We start from the raw sequence: 15802 nt of genomic DNA on the forward strand, positions 1-15802 counted from the left end.
TGGTTTTATGGACAATGGAAAATCCAAGACACAAACCACAAAATGCCACAAGCCCAAGAACATAGCTGGCTCCTGTCATTAACCCCTTCAACTCTCTGCTTATTAATCTCTAATTCATAATGATGCATGGTGTTAAAATCTTACTATAAATTATTCACTAACTACGGCAAAAAAAGTTCTTGAGAACAAAAATGATATTGTATATCTGGGAGTAGGATGGGTTAATATATATCATCATAATTCTGTTTTGTTAGAGCATAGAAGCTGAAGATTCCTGAGGAGAGCCACAGGGCATGTCAAGATCAGGACTTGTAGAAAAATACACCTGCAGGAGAAGAATGAAGGAAATAAGGGGTGTGGGAGAAAGAGAGAGAAAAAAGAGAGAGAAAGAGCAAACAAGAGGCATCAAAGCTTATGGCTTAAGGCCATAATTAACTACTGTTTTGTTGAAATGTGAATGAATGCATTTAGCAGAAACGCTGCCTTTATTTAGACGTGTCTTAATAAGAAAAATGCATTTTAATAAATGGTTGAAAATGCATTTTATTCAGACATGACATTTTATATAAAACTACCTATCTTTATGAATTTGGGTTATGTTTCTACATGTTGACCTCAGCAGGCACACATGCTGTTATATTAGTAAACCAGAGCTACATAACCCAGTCATTATATAGTCATTAGCTAAATGAGAAAAAGATCTCAATGTAAAAGAATGTCCAATATGAATATCCAAAAATGTTGATTTGGTGTGGACAATTAATAAGGAAAATTTGATTATTTACCTGTGCTTTGGCAGCATGTTGAATTTCTCAGATGGGCAAATATACAATTGAGGTCATAAGGTAACAAATGCCTTACAGAAACTGCAAATATGCTAATATATACATATATATTAGCATTTTGCACATATATATATATATATATATATATATATATATATATATATATATATATATATATATATATATATATAGCATTTTGAAGATCTGACCTATATTTACAACCTAAATTCTAATATTTGTTCCATGAAATTGTATTAATTTATTCCCAACACTTTATTCTCTTTATTTTGTATAAGTGGATGTTAGATTTTTTGTCCAATCAGATTTCAGCCTCTATGTGCTGCTATGTCAATCTAATCTGCCCAGGGCCTTCAAAGTCTGTTCTGCTGGCCCTTTTACCATAGAGAATATTAGCAATGGGTCTGTTTCTTTAACCAATCAGATTTCAGTTTTGCCCCACAGGGCAGCTAGCTGGCCCAGAATATCGTCAGCATTTTTGCGTCCTCTGATTGGTTGGTCAGAGCGAAACTGTTAAAGCCAAGTTTGACTGGCGAAACACGTGTGTAGCTCTGCACACATTAATACATCTGAGACAATAAAATATCAGAGTTTTTTATGCCTATGGAGGAAGAGAAATTGATTTGGTCTTGAACATACTTAAAAATACATTTTCCAGAGAAGCTAGACATCATGAGGAGAGGTCGGCCAACCCCGAAGCTAGCTGATGGTTTCTATAATCGTGACGTGATAGTGGTGGTATTAAGAGGTGGATTAAGTCAGGTAAGTCCTCTCTAAGTCCCCAGGTAGCAAATGCACGGTCCGCCACTGATATATATATATAATATAAGGACTGCAACTAACGATTATATTACGACTATTTTGATAATCGATTAATTTGATTTTATTTTAAATTTTTTGCATATTGTAACTACATAAGGGTATTTATGTATAAAAGTGTACTTAAAAAACTTAATGTAGACATTTTAAAGCTTATAGTGGCTGCTTGCTAAAGAGTGAATGGGGGATTTTTCCTTGAACAAATTCACTAATGCTGGGTTGTTTCTTTCTGTAATCTTTCTGTAAAGAAAAAACTAAAGAAAAAACAGCATTTGAGTATGCAAGGTGAAGCAAATTTTGTAAATCAATATTTGTATTGTATTTTGCAGATACAATCATGCTGATTGCACAACCTGATGCTCGCGAGTCACAATAGAACAGATCTAATTAGACTGTCTTGAAGTTAGCAACAACAGTTTTTACACAATAGCACTTCATTAAACTATATCATTTTCACATGATGAGTATATACTGTTTTTACTTACTGTGCTGATGTTTCTCCTCTTTGTGTGCTTGTGCATCACTGTGGTCCTTCATGCCACACAAGCTCAGCTTTGCAAAACATCCAGGTACAGTTTTGTTTGTTGCGTTTAATATAAAATGCTCCCATGCCATGGATGACTTGGGACGCACACTTTTTCCTCCACCATCCTCAGCATTATTCTATTATGTCCATCCTCTGCACAAGTTGAAACCATCTCAATCATGCCTCCCTCACCTTGTCTCCAAGACGTCCTACATGCACTGTTTCTCAAATAAACTAATTTCTAATCTTGTCCATTCTTGTCATTCACTATCTCCATCTCAGCATTTTCAAGGCTGCCACCTCCAGCTCCACCTTTTATCTTTTAGTTACTGTCTCTAAACCATACAACATCGCAGGTTTTACCACAGTCCTATAAACGTTCTCTTTCAGACTAGCAGATACCCTTCTATCACAAATCACTCCTGGCAGTCTTTTCCACCCACTCCACCCTGCCTGCACTCTTTTCTTTACTTCTCTAACACATTCTCCTTTACATTGCATTTTTAAAGTTCCTACTGCACACTTCACTGCTGTCACACTGTTGTCATACATGTCCTGCTCCACCCTCGCATACTCTGTCACACCTGACTTCTTCATACAATACCACAACTCCTCTCTCCGCACCCTGTCGTATACCTTCTCCAAATCCACAAACACACAATACAACTCCTTCTGACACTCTCAAAGAAAATATTGCATCTATAGTGCTCTCCCTCGGCATGAATCCATATTTAGGGAATATGGATTCCCTGATTGTTGCTCACAGATGATCACCGCTTCACTCTCTTTTCTGCACTTCCCCATTCCACCACCTTTTACCTATTTGTCTTCCTTTCTCTTCCCAGATGTCACACCGAGTACCTTTCTAGCTGTACCCCTTATAACTTTTCAGTAGTTGCCCAATCATCCAGCACCTCTTTACCACCACCACCATCCTAGAGACCACCATCCGATGCTATCTAGCTACACTGTCCCCTGCCAACACCTTACAGTCCCCAAGCTCCTTCAGGTTGCATCTCCTACAAATAACATAGTCTACTAGCAGTGTTGTGCAAAAAGTAATGCGGTACTGTTAAAAGTAACTTTTTAGTTACTTTTTAAAGATTGTTCTTTAATGTTCCCATTAATGCCCTTTTATGCGTTATAGTCTATACAAACACAAAACTGACTTAAATGCAAAGTAATTTTTAAACACTATTTTATTAAAGTCAGACCAGCACAAACTGAATATATCACAAGGATTTCTGAAATAAATAACAAAACAAGCTGAATAATATATTCACAATCAAAACTAAAGTGGCTTCTGCATCATAAAAGCTGTTGTGTTGAGCCCTTAAAAATTTTTCTTTCACAGCTAAAGTATGAAAACTATCAACAATGTACAATAACACCGGGTTAGCTTCTAACTTCGTCGAGGCATGGAGTTTCTGAAGGAGCTTCGACAGATTGGAGTTGCTGCTATCGCAGTAGATACGAGCTTCGAACCAGAAAGAGACAGCTTACATTTGACTGAAAAGGTCTTTATGCTTATCTAAAGTGAAATAATGAGCAAATTTCCACTTTGCGAATCTCGTCATTACTGCCGCACAGACCTGAATAAACGGAAACACGCCCACAGTGCGTCTTCTTCGTGTTTACAGTGGTTTAACCACCAATCCTACAATGCATCGCTGCTGTAAACAGGTTAGACTGTAGTCTACATTTCAGCTGAAATTAATTCATTTAAAAAAGAAACGGAAAACGCACCATACGGTAACACATTTTAAGAAGAAGGAGGATCATAGGGTGACGTATAAGAGTGAAGGAAGGTGCACACCGGTGGACAGTGTTGGGCAGTAATGTGTTACTAGTAACACAGTTACTTTTGACAGTAACTAATACTGTAACGCGTTACTTTTTAAATACAGTAACGGAGTTAATACTGTATACGCGTTAATTATACTGGAACGTGTTACAGTATTAGTTACTGTCAAAAGTAACTGTCAAAAGTAGTTACTGTCAAAAGTAACTGTGTTACTGGTAATGCGTTACTGCCCAACACTGTCCACCTGTGTGCACCTTCCTCCACTCTTACACGTCACCCTATGATCCTCCTTCTTCTTAAAATATGTATTTACCACTGCCATTTCCATCCTTTTGGCAAAAACTTCCACCATCTGCCCTTCCACATTCCTTTCCTTAAAGCCACACCTACCCATCACCTCCTCATCCCCTCTGTTCCCTTCACTACATGCCTATTAAAGTCTGCCCCAATCACCAGTTTTTCATTCCTAGGTACATTTTCTACCACTTTATCTAACTCACTCCAGAACACACACTTATATACACATCTGTATTACCCAAATTGGGTCTAACAAATGGAAACTAATGGAATGTTTCCATTTATTGAATTTTATTTAATCAATTTAATTTGTGCCAATTTAATCAATTTAATCAATATAATAAAAAGATAATTGCGTGAATGTTTTTTTTTTTTAATAAGTTATTTCGCACAGCAGATGTTCACATACAGTCCACAATATACCATTTACACAAATAGCCCACTTAACAAGTTTACACCAATCATTCTGTTCAAATGCACCCCCTGGCTATTAATATATCATGTTGCCTTGTGTTTTCACCTTTGAAAATGAATGTTTTCACCTTTTTCATTAGTAGATGGATTTTGAATCATAGAGGCACTGTTTGATATATTGTAAAATAAGATGTTGAAAAACCAAACAATGTACAGTTCCAGTGTACAGGAAGATTTTTATTCTTAACAAGAATTGGCGTTTTAACAGCCCAAAGGCAACCAAGTGACTCTTGAAAAACTATCACAAAACACTCATTTATCATGCACTTAAAAACACACACTATTAGGAATAAGGCACATACAGTATAAACACTTGAACTGGTTCATTTCTGTTAATTCAGTTATTATTGTGTCTTGTGGCCCATGTGAAAACATGCTATGTGGAAGCATAATAAAGTTTATACAGGGCAAAAATTATTTTTCCTTGTTTTTGTTTTTTCAAATTATTAACAAGTTGCAGATTTTGCAAGGCATATGTAACTTTATGACCTCAACTCTACTTCCACTTTCTATCAAAATTGTTTACCATTCAATAACCACATCCCTGAATAAACTCCATATGACTTTTGGATGCTGTCCACACATAAGCTAAAGCAGGCTGATGTAGAGAGACAGGGAAATGTCTCATATCTTTCTTCTCTAGTGAACTGCAAAGTCTGCACTCTCCTCATCCTACCTACCTTTCTCCTAACTCTCAAAAACCATTGCACCATTCCCCCTCTATTGCATGCTTTATTGACATTTTTATTATATTACTTTTTGCAGGGAGGGATTTTAAATTAAAAGGACAAAGTTTGGAAAAGATTCTGGTTAGACACCAGGTTGGACATTGTGCATTGATAAGTATATGTGTTAATTCTTATAACAATCATGTATGTATGTATGTATGTATATATATGTTTGTAGGTATGCACCTTTTTACCTTTAGGTGTACAGTATCGTGTCACTGGGGCAATACTCTCAAATGTATACCTCCTGTACCCTTAATAGGTACATTTTGGTACCCATGTACTGTATTTTATACCTTACAAAGACAAATATGTAGGTTTGGAGACAAAATTGGCCCTCAGTGCTATAGTACAATAATGTACCTTTTTTAATTGTGCAAATTTGTCTATAAAACATATTAAAAGGCTCATGCTTATTAAATAAATTGATGCTCTCGTGTTTATTAAATAACTATCAGACTTTGCATGTTTGTGCGCATATTCACAGAATGCACATTTTAGATATCATATCACAAAATGTCCTATAGTGGGATACATACAGTGCTTCCAGAAAGTATTTACAGCCCTTTTTCCCATATTTTGTCATTTTACAGCCTTCTGCCAAAATGGATTAAATTCATAATTTTCTTAAAGATTCTACAAAAAATACACTGTAAAGTCAAGGTAAAAGAACTGTGTTTGAAATCATTGGAAATTTATTAAAAATACAAATATGAAAAACATCACATGTACATAAGTATTCACAGCCTATGTTTAATACTTTGTAAATCACCTTTTGGCACCAGTTACAGCTTCAAGTCTTTTTGAATAGGATGTTATGAGCTTGTCAAACTATTTTCAGACCTCTCCACAGATGTTCAATCGTGTTCAAATCTGGGCTCTGGCTGGGCCACTAAAGGATATTCACAGAGTTGTCCCATAGCCACTCCTTTGTTGTCTTGGCTGTGGGCTTAGGGTTGTTGTCCTGTTGGATAATGAACCGTATGCAAAGTGCTCTGAAGCAGGTTTTTATAATGGGTTTCCCTGTACATTGCTGCATTAATCTTTCCCTTGATCCTGACTAGTCTCTCAGTTCCTGCTGCTAAAACACAGCATGATGCTGCCACCACAATGCTTCACCAGGGGTGGACGAAGTACACAAAGCTTGAGTAAAAGTAGAGATACAGAGTAAGTAAAATATTACTCTAGTAAAAGTAAAAGTGCTCCGTTTACAAAAGTATTTGCCTACAAATATAGTTAAGTATTCAAGTACTACGATTTATTATGACTATAATTTGCTTAATCAACCTTGGTTATGTAAAAAGTCTCTAATGTTACTCTTAGTACACCAGTCTATTAATAGAATAAAGTTAAACACTGATTGATATCTATTAAAATTAGGTTTAAAAATTTTTGTTGCTACACACATTACGATAAACTAAATACAATAAATGATAATGTTATGCAGCTAAAATAAATATTATTGATCTTTGAGAAAAAGCATAGCAGGCAACATAGTATAACCTAAGTAATATACAGTTATTAGCCCATTTCCTTAAATGCATTCGCTTATACTATCCTCGTAATGATACACACCTTTATCTTTTGCATATTTTCCCATATTTCTTTTCTCTTTTTCTGAATTGGGCTCCTGAGGGTTTTTTGTCATCCATGAGTGAAGGAGTGTATGAGTGTGGGAACTTCTCTGAACGGTGGGTGCACAGAGTCCTGACCAGGTACACTGACCATGACATGACATCATAATTTACACAACCTTGCAAATAAATGGTAAACAACAAAGCAAACAATAGTTTTTGTTTATTTTTTGTGGCCGTCCTGTGTCACTTTTAATGGGGAGTGGCTTACAAACCTGATTAATGGAGTGGTGCATGGTTGTTCGTCTGGAAGGTTCTCCTCTCTCCACAGAGAAGCGCAAGTGCTCTTTTAAAGTGACCATCGGGTTCTTGGTCACCTCCCTGGCTAAGGCCCTTCTCCCCAATGGCTTAGCTCGCTCTAGGAAGGGTCCTGGTGGTTCCAAACTTCTTCTATTTACGGAAGATGGAGGCCACTGTGCTCATTGGGACCTTCAATGCTGCAGAAAATTTTCTGTACCCTTTCCCAGATCTGCACCATGATACAATCCTGTCTCTGAGGTCTACAGACAATTCCTTGGACTTAATGGCTTGGTTTGTGCTCTGAAATGCACTGTTAACTGTGGGACCTTCTATAGACAGGTGTGTGCCTTTCCGGATCATGTCCAATCAACTGAATTTACCACACATGTACACCTTTCAAGTTGTAAAAACATCTCAAGGATGATCAGTGGAAACAGGTGAAAGTGATCCACCAAAAAGCTATAAATACTTTCTGGATGCACTGTAAATTGTGCAATTTTATGCATTTGCTGGGTTAACACAACCTTTTCTATGTATTCTGACTTTTTTTCATTGAAGTCTACACAATCAACACAAGTCAACACAATCGCAGCATTCTTTAAGCTTTGAGATATTGAAAAAGTTCTTTTACATAATGCATGCTTGACACATTTGCAAGTAATTTGAATTGCTGGCCATTGGTCATGTCTCTGAAACGAGTTTGGATGTAATGCCTGTGATAACGTTCTGTGAAGCGAATAATATACCCTCCCCTTTGTTGCCATTTCCAGATTTATCAAATTGTTCCTTGACATTTTTTCTGACTTATTATGTTTAAATAACCTCTGCCTGATACATTTTCTTAAACTTTCTGCAGATGGGGTAATTATGTTTTCGATTTACAGAAATATGGGCTGTGCATGAAAAAAAAAGTGTGTCAGAGAAGATTTTCAAGACGTGAAAATATCCTTAACTTTTAAACACATTTTAATTTGAACCAGGTATCCATGCTCGCTTGGGTGGAGAATCTAAATTGTCTAGTTTGGTAATTCCATATGAAGAGTGAAGATTTGTTTCTGGTTATGAGTACAATGGGTGAAGCCAGTAGCAGACATGGCTGATAGTGGTCTGCCAAGCAAAATAATGTTTTGGTCACAGCCCAAGTTTGCTTGTATATGGACAACTAGTTTTCGAAGGTTAAAAATGAATGACTTTGTGTGCCAAAAAGAAGAGAGTATCTTGCATTTAATAACTTACTAGCTTAAAAAAAAAAGCAATAAAAAGAGAGTGACATGAGGGTTTAATGTGGGGCACAGTCTGAAGTTCAGCGGTTGCCAAGAGAAACAGTCCCTCTTCAAGTGTAGCTGTAGATGTCAGTCATGTGCTTGAATGAAAATAAGCTCATAAACGCATTTCTAGACAGGAATCAAAGAAAAAAAGCAGCATCTGGAGTTCTGAATTAAACAGGTCCCATCACATGATGTGTGCTTAATATATGAGTACAGGGGCTTCATTATGACCAAGGCAGGTTGTATTTGCGATTTAAAAATAAAAAAAAAAAAAGACAAGAAAAACAAAATAAAACACTGCAGCTTGTTAGTCCTAAGGTTCTCATTAGACTGAATGATCAGCAACACAATACATGGAAAAATTTACTATACATATGTAAACTGAGGCTGTTTATTTTCTTTCTTGCTTAAGAATTAAAAAATACAGAACAGTTTTTTTAGTTGTACAGAGGATATTTTAAAGTCAAAACCACATCCAACTGAGAGGATGAATTATTAAAACAATGGTTGTTGTTTTGCAGATGGTACTCTATCATGTTTTTGTTGCTTGCTGTTGTGAATAAAAACTGCACAAATGTCAGTAATTGCTGAAATGCTTCAACAAAACATGGGATCAGATGTAGGAAAGCCTATTAAAATGAGTGAAGAATGCTGTCAAACATTTCAAATGCACTTCTGTCTGTAGCAATTAGATAGACCTGCAGTTCTGATCATTACCAATTACATGAGAACACATACACACACACACACACACACACACACACACACACACACACACACACACACACACACATATATACAAATCATATTTTGCAAAGCACCTAAACACTTAAGAAATATTTCTTCAGGTCCTCAGTTTTGGGATTTTAAACATCAGACACGCTTACCCAGAAGATCCAGCCCTGTGTTTGGGTAAAACCCAAATTGTCCTTCACATGCTGGTTCTGTTTAACAGTCCACACCTCACTCACCATCTGTTGATGTAGGACTGGTCTTTTTCAAAGCAAGCATACCTCACCTCTTTTCCTTTCAGTGGCCTCCATGCGGTTCTCCAAGTATCTGCTACATCATGACCATTGTTATTTGTCCACTGCAGATAACTATTCATTCAATCCCTTGAAATAAAAAACAAACAAACAGACATTAAAATGACAAATTTGTACATTTGCATCAAATGTCATGTACAAACCACCGCTTTATGCCGTAGTTACACATGGTAACTTAGCATCTACGATGTAAAAACCTCTGTTAAATATTTAGTGGGTTTTTTTGCTTTTTAATAATACAATCAAAGCCGCCACCAAACGTATTGTTATTACCAAATTTATAATATACCCGCCACTAATAAACTCCATCAGACTTCTTTAGTTATCTTGTGCCTGAATAGGAATCTTTTTATATCAGTAGACTTATCGGTAGAATGAAGCTTATTATAACAACAAAATGGGGGACCAACACAGTGTTAATGCCCATGGGTTTGAAATGAACACAAATGGATGTGATGGTTGTTCTGTATCTTAACTCAGATTTAAACCCAAGTAATCACAGAATGTATTTTTTTTAATCAAATGTAAAACTACCAAAATGTCAGGACCATTAGTTCATCGCCTATAGATTTAAGTGTAAGTGGGGCAATTATTATTCCTGCTTGAAAATCTTTTACATTTTTTTCTTTCACATTAGAGTTTGCCACAGTGGATCACCCTTTTTCAGACTACCATGTCCTCTACATCTGCCTCTTTCAAACTAACTATCTGCATGTCTTCTCACCACATCCATAAACCTCCTCCTTGGCCTTCCTCAGAGGATATGCTCCTACTTGCTCTTGCAAAAGAGAATATACTAAGGCCATCCCTCTGTTCAGTGTCCAGGCTCTTAAGTAATAGCTGAGACTAACAGAGGGTCACAAGTTGGATAACATTGGGAAGCCCTATAAAAAAATCTATGATGTGTAGAGACAGGCTGGCACAGGCAAATTATACTTTGGTAAAAAATAAAGATAGAGTCAATATTTTAGTAGAAGTATTTACAGAATAAAAATGAGAAAGTAAATGTTTTTACTAAAATTGTCCTTCAAGAATGTTTAGATTGGGCACCTGCTCCACTCACTAAATAAATCATGATGATTTTTGTTGCCATCCTACTGTAATTATGCTTCAGATCATGTTTGTGTTAACTCTAAATGCATGCTACATACTTACAGTTTCTAAATATTGTTGAATCTGCAGTATGACTTTTAAATATCTGTGACAATATGTAATATTATCATATTTTTATTCTATCAGTTCACAGCATGTTGAAATGGAGGAAATATTGCATTTGTTGCCATTAGGGTCAACAACAATAAATCAGAATTAACAGAACAAAATAGCTTTCTCCAAATTATTAAGTCACTAAGCATACTATATGTCAGCAAGCATTTCAAATGCACTTAAAGAGCCAGCTCAAGATGAGTGTGAACAGTCCCCAGACATTTAAAAGCAAGATGCTGATTATACATAATAATGTTTCTTTGCTGTAATGTATCCCTTATGCAGAATGAACAGATGATAAAAAGCACACATGCACACACAAGTACACTATTGTTATACCATTACTAGACGTCATTGACAGATTTCACAAGGTATTACATAAACCGGAATGAAATACAACAGTCAAGTGAAACCAATTTACAAACCGAGTTGAGATGAATAAGTGCCTTTACCGTTTTGCTCCGGTTGCCACAAATTCTAAAATGTAAAACTAGTGGATTGCTTGTGAGTACTACTACATTGTACTACAAGAGAACAGGATTTGAACTGTCTCACAAACTACACACCGAGACCTAGTGCACACAAATTTTGCTGAATTTGAAATCACTTTTGTTTGTGGTCATCTAATTTAACATTTACTGCATTTTCAAGAATGAGTGACTGCTTTTTTTTATATTTGTATCCTGACTTGTAGCCCACTTTTGTAACCACAGCTTCATTTCCAAAATCTAGTTTTTACGATTTAACTAAAGCTGTTTTTGAAAACATTTGCTTGTGGACTGCTTCCAAGCAATTACTACTTGGCAGTCCTTAAATTTAAACCGTATACACACTGAGGCCTAGTCCAGACAAGCATTTATAATCTGTTTCTTAAACATTTTTTGTCTACAATGAAATAAGTAAAATATAGAACATAGCATGCAGATGAGCTCATGCCATTTCTGTCATTTTCTTTATTTTGAAAATATAAACAACAACAGCAAAACATTATTTTCTGTGGTTGCTTTTATTTACTGTGGCTGGAAAGGCAAAATGCATGAGAAGTAATGTGTCATTTAAATTTCCCCATGGACTGGACCTAAATCCTTGAGCCAGTTAAATCTTCAAGGTTGAAGATTTGAGCTATTTTGCATGCATTCTTTCCCTAAATAAATAAACAACCATCAAATGATACAGTTGAATTACTCATTCGAAGTGAAATTATACACTGTATTTAAATGATGCTTGTATATCAAATGGAATATTTAATGTAGGATTGAATGCTCTGTGGTGTCTAGGAGCCTGAAATCAATAATGGAAACAAACCCCAAATAAAGGACATGATTTCAAATGAATTTAAAAGAAACAGGCAGGAGTGCACAGAATCCCTCTAACCCCAACACTACCACTACACTGCCTCTTACACATTGTGAAAACAGACCTAATTAGTCTATGCACTGGATGCAAACTAGGAAACAGGTTCATGTGTCACTGCTGCATTCTTCACATCAAAAGTGCTTTTAATAAGGCCATTATAAATACATCAGAAAAGAATCTACTGTGATATTCAGCAAACAGGTCGATACAGGATGCGCACCATTCAGTGTTCTCTTTTTTAGGCATCATAGCTGCTCATCTGAGGTGGAGGCATATAATGATGGGCTAGTGTGCTGGGCTCTGGGTCCCTGCTGTGTTCAAAGATGCCAGTCATAGCCAAAGTACTTTATAATGGAAATAAAGGTAATATTTTCAAGCCTTTGAGGTGGAACCCAGTAATTCTTCTCTTGTTTGGTGGAGAGAAAAGAACAAATAAGATGCATGGATGAAGTGAGCAAGCAAGATGAGAATGAGAAGCTCGAGAGGCTGCTGAGAGGCTGCTGTGAATTAGTATGTGTAATTGTGTTTCAGCAGTACCTATATAACTTGTACTAAGGTCATAAAACACAGTATTTTGTTTGGGAAAAAAGCATTTCCTAAATGAATAAACTATACAAACTATAGACTTGCTGGCGCTTCAAGCACCGCTTGCTAATGTTAGGCGTTTATGGTTTATTTGTGCCTTTGATTATGGGTACATGTCTCTTTACCAACTGTTCCATTTCTATTAAATATTAATGGAAGGTAGCTTGATCTCAGAAGAACAGGGTTCCCTAAAAGCATGTAACAGAAAAGCATTGTGGGATAGGGGTCTGAGCTTCCTTATGATATTGGGCTGCCTTTGTACTTAAAGATTCAGCAATATATAAATAAAAGAAGAAACAACAAAGTGTAAAATGCAGAAAAGTCAGAAAAAAATGAAAACATTACTTTACTTACCGCAATAAAGTGCCTTTTCTTTTCATTTATATTTTATCTTATCAGTTGTTTAAAATGGAAGATTCTGAGGTTATTTCTATTTCACAATATAACTTTGAAGGAAAACTGTAAATTTTATACTGACCGTATGATATAATGGTATAATCATGCTAAAAAAAATATTTAATAAAAAAAATAAACATTATTTACAGACAGCTTCATGACAGCTTGATTTTGAACTTATTAGTTTGTGTTTTGATGAACCCAGCCATTAGGGTTGCACAAGCCAGTGCACTCTTAGTGCCGGTCCCAAGCCCAGATAAATGGGGAGGGTTGCATTAGGAAGGTCATCCAGTGTAAAACATGAGCCAAATCAAACATGGGGAATCACGAATCAGAATTTAATACCGGATCGGTCGGGGACCGCCACAGGTATCGTTAGCCAACAGGGTACCGGTGGAAATTAGCTACTGTTGGCTGAAGGAGGAGAAGGAGAGGAGGAAGACATCTACAGAGACTGCAGGAAAAGGAGAAGTGTAGGAGAGTGGAGGTTAGGGTTGGTACTATAAACATTGGTACTATGACTGGTAAAGAGAGAGAGGTAGCTGATATGATGAAGAGGAGAAAGGTAGATATGTTGTGTGTTCAGGAGACCAAGTGGAAAGCAGATAAGGCCAGGAACATTGGTGGTGGGTTTAAACTGTTCTTTCATGGTGTGGATGGAAAGAGAAATGGTGTAGGGGTGATTCTGAAGGAAGAGTACAGTAAGAGTGTAGTGGAGGTGAAGAGAGTTTCTGAAAGGGTGATGAACGTGAAGCTGGAAGTTTAAGGCATGAAGATAAATGTTATCAGTGCCTATGCTCCACAAGTCGGCTGTGAGATGGAGGAGAAGGAAAAATTCTGGAGTGAGTTAGATGAAGTGGTTGAAGGTGAAGATTGGTGATTGGGGCAGACTTTAATGGGTATGTAGGTGAAGGGAACAGAGGGGATGAGGAGGTGATGGTAGGTATGGCTTTAAGGAGAGGAATGTGGAAGGGCAGATGGTGGTAGATTTTGCTAAAAGAATGAAAATGGCAGTGGTGAACACTTATTTTAAGAAGAAGGAGCAGCATAAGGTGACTTATAAGAGTGGAGGAAGGTGCACACAGGTGGACTATGTTCTATGTAGGAGATGCAACCTGAGGGAGATTGGAAACTGTAAGGTGTTGGCAGGGGACAGTGTAGCTAGACAACATCGGATGGTGATCTGTAGGATGGTTTTGGAGGTGAAGAAGACGAGGAGAAGGAAAGTAAAGACTGAAAGAAGAATAAGATGGTGGAAACTGAAGAAGGAATACTGTAGTGTGAGATTCAGGGAAAAGGTCAGACAGGGGCTCGGTGGTGGTGAAGAGGTGCTGGATGAGCGGGCAACTACTGCAGAAGTGATAAGGGAGGCAGCTAGAAAGGTACTTGGTGTGACACCTGGAAATAGAAAGGAAGACAAAGAGACATGGTGGTGGAATGAGGAAGTGCAGGACAGCATAAGGGGAAAGAGGTTGGCAAAACAGAATTGTAATCGACAGAGTGATGAGAAAAGTAGGAAGGAGTACAAGGAGATGCGGCAGCAGGTAAAGATGTGGCGAAAAGCAAAGGAAAAGGCATATGAGGAGCTGTAGGAGAAGTTGGACACTAGGAGGGGAGAAAAGGATTTCGATCGATCGGCCAGGCAGAGGGACCGAGCTGGGAAGGATGTGCTGCAAGTTAGAGCAATAAAAGATGAAGATGGAAATGTTTTGACTAGTGAGGAGAGTGTTGGATGATGTGAAGATGGTGTATGCGAGGGTGAAGCAGGATATGTATGAGGACAGTGTGACAGCAGTGAAGTGTGCAGTAGGAACAACAGACTGGTTCAAGGTGGAGGTTGGACTGCATCAAAGATTGGCTCTGAGCCCTTTCTTGTTTGCAGTGGTGATGGACAGGTTGACGGACGAGGTCAGACAGGAGTCTCCATGGACTATGATGTTTGCGGATGATATTGTTATTTGTGGTGAGAGTACGGAGCAGGTTAAGATGAGCCTGGAGAGGTGGAGGTATGTGCTGGAGAAAAGGGGAATGAAAGTCAGTAGTAGTAAGACAGAGTACATGTGTGTGAATGAGAGGAAGAGCAGTGGAGTGGTGCGGTTGCAGGGAGATTAGGTGGTGAAGGTGGAGGAGTTCAGGTACCTGGGGTCAACAGTGCAAAATAATGGAGAGTGTGTTAGAGAAGTAAAGAAAAGAGTGCAGGCAGGGTGGAGTAAAAGGAGGCAGAGGCAGGAGTGATTTGTAATAGAAGGATATCTGCAAGAGTGAAAGGGAAAGTTTATAGGGCTGTGGTGAGACCTGCATGTTGTATGGTTTAGAGACAGTGGCATTGAGTAAAAGACAGGAGGTGGAGCTGGAGGTAGCAGAGCTGAAGATGTTGAGGTTTTCGTTGGGAGTGACGAGGATGGACAGGATTCAAAATTAGTTTATTAGAGGACAGCGCATGTAGGACGTTTTGGAGACAAGGTGAGGGAGGCGAGATTGAGGTAGTTTGGACATGTGTAGAGTAGGGACATAAGGTATATCGATAGGAGAATGCTGAGGATGGAGCCACCAGGAAGGAGAAAAAGAGAAAGGCCAAGAAGGAGGTTAATGGATGTGGTGAGGGAAGACATGCAGGTAG

The sequence above is a fragment of the Silurus meridionalis genome, chromosome 1 (genome assembly GCF_014805685.1).
Source record: "Silurus meridionalis isolate SWU-2019-XX chromosome 1, ASM1480568v1, whole genome shotgun sequence".
In the NCBI taxonomy this organism is placed as follows: domain Eukaryota; kingdom Metazoa; phylum Chordata; class Actinopteri; order Siluriformes; family Siluridae; genus Silurus; species Silurus meridionalis.